Source organism: Rutidosis leptorrhynchoides, chromosome 6 (genome assembly GCF_046630445.1).
Source record: "Rutidosis leptorrhynchoides isolate AG116_Rl617_1_P2 chromosome 6, CSIRO_AGI_Rlap_v1, whole genome shotgun sequence".
Classification (NCBI taxonomy): Eukaryota; Viridiplantae; Streptophyta; class Magnoliopsida; order Asterales; family Asteraceae; genus Rutidosis; species Rutidosis leptorrhynchoides.
This window is the reverse complement of record NC_092338.1, coordinates 315067816-315075389: the sequence shown is the minus strand read 5'-3', so window position 1 is coordinate 315075389 and position 7574 is coordinate 315067816.

The window sequence follows — 7574 nt, the reverse complement described above, 5'->3', positions numbered from 1 at the left end:
TTGTAAATCATTTATAAAACCTGCATGTATTCTCATCCCAAAAATATTAGATTTTAAAAGTGGGACTATAACTCACTTTCACAGATTTTTACTTCGTCGGGAAGTAAGACTTGGCCACTGGTTGATTCACGAACCTATAACAATATATACATATATATATCAAAGTATGTTCAAAATATATTTACAACACTTTTAATATATTTTGATGTTTTAAGTTTATTAAGTCAGCTGTCCTCGTTAGTAACCTATAACTAGTTGTCCACAGTTAGATATACAGAAATAAATCGATAAATATTATCTTGAATCAATCCACGACCCAGTGTATACGTATCTCAGTATTGATCACAACTCAAACTATACATATTTTGGAATCAACCTCAACCCTGTATAGCTAACTCCAACATTCACATATAGAGTGTCTATGGTTGTTCCGAAATATATATAGATGTGTCGACATGATAGGTCGAAACATTGTATACGTGTCTATGGTATCTCAAGATTACATAATATACAATACAAGTTGATTAAGTTATGGTTGGAATATATTTGTTACCAATTTTCACGTAGCTAAAATGAGAAAAATTATCCAATCTTGTTTTACCCATAACTTCTTCATTTTAAATCCGTTTTGAGTGAATCAAATTGCTATGGTTTCATATTGAACTCTATTTTATGAATCTAAACAGAAAAATTATAGGTTTATAGTCGGAAAAATAAGTTACAAGTCGTTTTTGTAAAGGTAGTCATTTCAGTCGAAAGAACGACGTCTAGATGACCATTTTAGAAAACATACTTCCACTTTGAGTTTAACCATAATTTTTGGATATAGTTTCATGTTCATAATAAAAATCATTTTCTCAGAATAACAACTTTTAAATCAAAGTTTATCATAGTTTTTAATTAACTAACCCAAAACAGCCCGCGGTGTTACTACGACGGCGTAAATCCGGTTTTACGGTGTTTTTCGTGTTTCCAGGTTTTAAATCATTAAGTTAGCATATAATATAGATATAGAACATGTGTTTAGTTTATTTTAAAAGTCAAGTTAGAAGGATTAACTTTTGTTTGCGAACAAGTTTAGAATTAACTAAACTATGTTCTAGTGATTACAAGTTTAAACCTTCGAATAAGATAGCTTTATATGTATGAATCGAATGATGTTATGAACATCATTACTACCTTAAGTTCCTTGGATAAACCTACTGGAAAAGAGAAAAATGGATCTAGCTTCAATGGATCCTTGGATGGCTCGAAGTTCTTGAAGCAGAATCATCACGAAAACAAGTTCAAGTAAGATCATCACTTAAAATAAGATTGTTATAGTTATAGAAATTGAACCAAAGTTTGAATATGATTATTACCTTGTATTAGAATGATAAATTACTGTAAGAAACAAAGATTTCTTGAGGTTGGATGATCACCTTACAAGATTGGAAGTGAGCTAGCAAACTTGAAAGTATTCTTGATTTTATGAAACTAGAACTTTTGGAATTTATGAAGAACACTTAGAACTTGAAGATAGAACTTGAGAGAGATCAATTAGATGAAGAAAATTGAAGAATGAAAGTGTTTGTAGGTGCTTTTGGTCGTTGGTGTATGGATTAGATATAAAGGATATGTTATTTTGTTTTCATGTAAATAAGTCATGAATGATTACTCATATTTTTGTAATTTTATGAGATATTTCATGCTAGTTGCCAAATGATGGTTCCCACATGTGTTAGGTGACTCACATGGGCTGCTAAGAGCTGATCATTGGAGTGTATATACCAATAGTACATACATCTAAAAGCTGTGTATTGTACGAGTACGAATACGGGTGCATACGAGTAGAATTGTTGATGAAACTGAACGAGGATGTAATTGTAAGCATTTTTGTTAAGTAGAAGTATTTTGATAAGTGTATTGAAGTCTTTCAAAAGTGTATAAATACATATTAAAACACTACATGTATATACATTTTAACTGAGTCGTTAAGTCATCGTTAGTCGTTACATGTAAGTGTTGTTTTGAAACTTTTAGGTTAACGATCTTGTTAAATGTTGTTAACCCAATGTTTATAATATCAAATGAGATTTTAAATTATTATATTATCATGATATTATCATGTATGAATATCTCTTAATATGATATATATACATTAAATGTCTTTACAACGATAATCATTACATATATGTCTCGTTTAAAAATCATTAAGTTAGTAGTCTTGTTTTTACATATGTAGTTCATTGTTAATATACTTAATGATATGTTTACTTATCATAGTATCATGTTAACTATATATATATATCCATATATATGTCATCATATAGTTTTTACAAGTTTTAACGTTCGTGAATCACCGGTCAACTTGGGTGGTCAATTGTCTATATGAAACATATTTCAATTAATCAAGTCTTAACAAGTTTGATTGCTTAACATGTTGGAAACATTTAATCATGTAAATATCAATCTCAATTAATATATATAAACATGGAAAAGTTCGGGTCACTACACATAGCCCATCTGATCAGAATCTTCAAAGCCTAGTTCCTCGTGACATGCTAATCGGGAAATCGCTTAGTAGGGTCCACACTGAGGTATATCTATCCAATGAGTGTCTCGCAATCATCCGGACACTACGTTATCTTAAATCATGGTGAACCACGTATTCTCTGTCCTTAGCTGTTGCATGCTAGCTAGCTTATTTTAATTATATTACTTTAATATTTTAAATAAAATTATAAATCAAATCAACCCAACTATTGCCTTTACACAATTTGATATTCCGGATAAAAATTCTGTCTAGAATAAACCGGTTGGACTTGGTTGTTGGATTTTCCAAACAGTCGCCAATTTATTGGGACCAAAAGGATCCTGCCTCTCCACACAAGGTGTACCTGGCCACTAGTCTTGGATACTAAATTGTGTACAAACCCATCTTAATTACTAAATTATCTAGATAAGCTCCGTTTTAAAATTGACCGCTCAAGGAACGACACTAGGTCATATTTTCCCTTGCTAACACATAGGAATGAATAATAGATTTAGGCCCAGCATATATAAATTAAACAATCAACTTCTTCTGTTGATATCCTGAATTGACGTTTTATGACCTAACGACACCGCATAAATAAACCATCCAATTCAGGCATATCAAGGGTATGTATTTGACGTATTGTTGTCATCTTCTTTTTACTCAAACGTTGTGTACTGACGATGCCTTTTGTGTAGGTCGTGCTGCTATGGTTTCGGCAGAGGCACATGCATCTGCTCCCACGATACCTTTGCTAGAGGGGGCTGTTTCCCAAGAGGCGGTTGAGCCTGTTGAGAGGGTTAAGCCGGTTGCCGAGGAGGGGCGGGTGACCGGTGGAGAACCAGTTGTTGAGAGGGATTCGGTTCAAGGACAACGTCCCGGCAAGGAGCATACCGGGGAATGTTCAGACTCTCGCCCTCGGTTAACGACAAATGCCAGAGAGAATGTGTATGTCCTGCCCGACTGCAATGCTGAGCCGTTTCAAGATCTTCTTAGTTGTGAATCGTCAGACTATCCAATTTTTAGGGAGTATCTGGATTTATCACTTTTCCAGCTCTGAAAACAGCACTGGTTTCTCTTTTCGCGACACATGCGTGTCATCTGCATTCCCAATTTGCCATGTTTGCACAACATCTTGCGGCGGATGAGCTAAGCTGAAGTGAGGCTGATACTCAACGCATAAATGAGCACAGTGCAATGTTTGAGAGTGTCAACCGGCGTATGACGGAGGTATCGGGCGACAATGCCCGTCTTGAGAGAGAGCTTACATTGGCAAGGGAGGCGTTGGCCTCATTTTGGGATGAGTTATGGGTTTCCCGGGATGCATTGGAGGCTTCTAAAGCAGCATTAGCCCGGGATCAGGAAACGGTCGCCCTTCTCACTGATGATAGTAAGAAGTTATCAGAGAAAGTGTCGACGACGCTGGGTGAGCTTACCCGCCTACAACATGGTATACCCGTACTGTTTTCGCGCCTACTGAAGTCCTCCATTATTCATCAACCGTTCAATGCCTTTATCGAGGCCATCAAAAAGTTAACTACTTTTGAGGTGTTAAGGCGAGTGCAGTGTTTCTTTCCGGCTGGTAGCGCGGCCGAAAAAATGAAGAATGATTTAAGCGCTACTTGTGTTCAAAATTGTTGGTGAGCTCATGAGGCTCTCGGACAGATTAGTTTTGATGAATTGGACCAGATCTGTAGGGATGAGAATTCATCCGTGGAGGATATTGTAAATTATCAACTGTAGAGATATGCACTCGGTTGTGTTTTGTTATGAATGTAATGTTTTCACATTTTGTTATTTTTCGTGTGCAAACTAGTTTATTTTCATTTGAGTTATATGAAATGTCATGAAAAAAACGTAGATATCTAGACTATGCGTGAGTATGGTCAAGATGTTTATACGGTAAAATCGGACCATCAATGATATGGTCGGACACTCTCATCATCCGAGAAGGTTCTTCGAGAGGTGCCCTCCTACCAATGAAAGCTAGAAGGAATTTCTTCTGGCAGTAGGTCTGAAATATGCCAAAAGACTTTTGATTGTGTTTGTGTCATATTCAGAGTCGCTACAGTGTATAAGTATATAAAGTAAAAATTTATTGATGACTTATACATAGAAGTAATTTGAGTACATAAGTGTGCTGTATCGCTGCTATCCGGGTGGGTGATCAGTCCTCCCGGTTGCAGGCAAGTTACACATGGTATTTCTTTAAATGAAAAGCGTGCCAAGGGCGTTGTATCAGAATTCCGTCTGGTGTTTCTAGGTGGTATGCGCCATAGTCGGTTACACCGACAACCTTGTAAGGTCCTTCCCATCATGGGCCCAGTTTTCTGACATCTTGCTGTCGGCTGGCCTCATTGCTTCGTAACACTAAGTCGTTTAGCTGAAAGTCCAGTGGTTTGACTTTTTTGTCATAGTGGTTTGCAATTTTTTGCTTCTTTTCGGCTTGCCGGATATATGCTATTGTCCGCCGTTCTTCGAGAGCATCCAAGTTTTCTCGTAATGCTTCATCATTTTGTTGTTCATCAAATGTTGTTATTCGGTTGGTTGGGACAAGCACTTCAGCTGGGATAACCTCTTCAGTGTCGTATACCAGACTGAAGCGTGTTTCGTTTGTACTATCTTTTGGTGTTGTTCGGTGTGCTCATAGTACATGTTGGAGTTTGTCCACCCAGCCTTTTCGGTGTTTACATAGTCTTGCCTTTATTCTGGCTATGATGTCCCTGTTAGTGACTTCGAATTGACTGTTAGCCTGTGGATATGCCACAGAAGTGAACGAATGCTGTATATCCATGTCTACGCACCAATCTTTAAAAGGATTGTGTGCAAATTGTGTGCCGTTGTCGCTGACTATCTCGGGTGGTAAGCCGAAATGACAAACGATGTCTTCCCATGCAAAGGTTAGGATTTTTCTTCCGGTAATCGTGCTTAGTGGTCTTTCTTCGACCCACTTTGTAAAGTAATCAATTGCGACGACTAGGAACTTGACATTTCCAACACCTCTTGGCAATGGACCAACAATATCGATTCCCCATTTGCAGAATTGGCAAGCGGCGTGTATTAGGACCATGTTGCGGCAAGGGGATCAGTTGATGGGAGCATGTATTTGACATGCCTCATAGTTTACGATTAGATCGTATGCATCTCGGTACATGTGTGGCAAAAAATAACCCATTCTTTTGATCCTGCTGACTATTGTTCTGTAGCCGGAGTGTGTCGAGCAGGCTTCTTCGTGAACGATTTTCTATACAGGATGCCATTTTTAAAGTAATACATTGGTGCTCGCATTCGTATTCTACGGGCTTGTAGCTTGTTTTCCGGAAGGGTACCATCGGCAAGATATTTTATGAAAGGTGTCATCCAACATTCTTCTTCTGTTGTGATTGTTGCCATGAGGGTATCCTCGTCGGTTGACTTTCTTACTAGTACTTCCACCATAACCTTTTTGGTGAAGTGATCGTAAAGCAAAGAGGGAAGCTTGCTCAAAGCATCTGCTTTCTTGTTACAGTTACGGGGAATTTGCTTTATTTCAAATGTCGCGAAGGTTTTGGTTAATGTCTTTATAAGCTCTAAGTATTTTTGCATCGATGTGTTTCTTGCCTCGAAACTGCCATTTAACTGGCTTGCTACCAGTTACGAATCGACATAAGCCGTGAGTTGCTGTACATCAATGCTTTTTGCCAAGCGTAATTCGGCTATTAGAGCTTCGTACTCGGCCTTATTGTTTGAGGCGGCGAACTTTAGCCGGATGGCATAGGTTATTTCTTCTCTGTTCGGGGAAACGAGAAGTAAACCTATGCCGGCCCCCTCCTCGCTTGATGCTCCGTCTGTATATAACTCCCAGAATTCATTCGTTTCCCTTCTCGTAACGGTAGTTTCACCTTGTTTGACCATATTAGAAGGGAGCTCTACCAGGAAGTCAGTGATGACTTGGCCCTTGACTGAATGTCTAGGGAGGAAGGTGATTTCGTGCTCGCCAAGTTCTATTGCCCATTTCGCCATTCTCCCGGAAATCTTCGGTCTAGTCAGGACGTGTTTGATCGGTTGGTTCGTGAAAACTTGAATCAGATGTGCTTGAAAATTCCGCCGTAACCGCCTTGCCGTGTGCACTAAGGCATAAATTAACTTTTCCATGGCTGGGTAGTTTACTTCCCCGTTCTGTAACACTTTGCTTCCGAAGTATACCAGCATCTGAGTTTTACCTCTGTCGGTGATTAGTACCGAGCTGACTGCCTCGGAGAAGGCGGCAAGGTATATTGATGTCGTGCGAGGTGTACGTGAAATACTATATATTTTTAATACGAAATACGTTACAAAATTACACAAGTTTTAATTATTTATTTACAAATGGGATATACCTAAACCTTGCTACAACACTATAGGCAGTGTACCTAATCGTAGAGTAGTATAGTTTTTAGGAAGTCCGGTTCGTTCCACAGGGAGCGGGCTTATTGCACACTATATTTTTAAATAACTATATTTGTACAAAATATATATAATTATATATAATAATATATAAAAGGGGGTTTACCGTTTAATGACCGGTTTGTCGATTTATATTTTAAGCGAAGCGTATAGTAAATGACGATATTTAAATAACAATATAAAATAAATAACAATAATTAAAATGACAATAAATAAAAGTACGAGGAAATATGAAATAAAATATATTATGCTTATTTAAACTTCCGTAACCATGATGTTTGACGTTTTGATTTTAATTTATTGTCCTGGGTTAATTGTCCTTTGTCCTGGATGTATTTGAAACCTATCTGGTTTTTGTCCATAATAGTTCATCGGTCATAATTATAAACTGCTCGGCAAATTTAACCTTATACCCGAAGTCAAATATTCCAACTAACTGGGGATTCGAACTGTAACAAGGTCTTAATACTTTCCTTAATGAATACACCAGGTTATCGACTGTGTGTAAACCAAGGTTTTAATACTTTGTTAACAATTACACCAATTACCCTTGAATGTAATCCACCCCAGTTTTAATCAGTCCATTGACTATTAATCCATCCCCGTGTCTGGTCAAATGAACAATAATTCGTAC